The 400-nt window shown below is 32.2% G+C and overlaps 1 protein-coding gene across 1 annotated transcript in view; it reads left to right on the top strand.

Moving 5' to 3' along the window:
• The window catches only part of LOC116853237, a 9,610-nt gene that overhangs the window by 1,694 nt on the left and 7,516 nt on the right, over nt 1-400 (top strand). The window lies entirely within an intron of this gene.

The raw sequence follows: 400 nt of genomic DNA, 5'->3' as shown, positions 1-400 counted from the left end.
TTAATAGAGGAATAGAAATGTTATTTAAACAAGGGAGCAAAGTGCTCCATTACTACATAATCTACTAACACACAAAGACCATTAGTTATTAATTATAGGATAGATCAACTATATATAAGCTGTAAATAATTAATCGCACTAGTAATAAGTTAGTTAATAAGTTAGCAAATCTCCAATTGTTAACCGCTAAAGCCCTGTATCCGTATACCGGGATCAACAAATGTCTCACTAAACAATGTATAATTAACAATAACAATATATTTGTTGATCCCCGGGTCGAGAGCAGCTAACACCACGTAGTTAGCAATTTTCGATAATTTATTTAATCGATTTATTGTAAAAATAACGAAAATCTGTTCCGCGATTCAAATCTCCCGCCTTGAACAAGCCTGGTTAAATA

Source organism: Odontomachus brunneus, unplaced genomic scaffold, assembly GCF_010583005.1.
Source record: "Odontomachus brunneus isolate Ranch 3 - 2012 unplaced genomic scaffold, Obru_v1 Obru_scaffold_292, whole genome shotgun sequence".
NCBI classification, from domain to species: domain Eukaryota; kingdom Metazoa; phylum Arthropoda; class Insecta; order Hymenoptera; family Formicidae; genus Odontomachus; species Odontomachus brunneus.
Note: the sequence above shows the minus strand (reverse complement) of the source record. Positions and strands in the feature narration are given on the sequence as shown.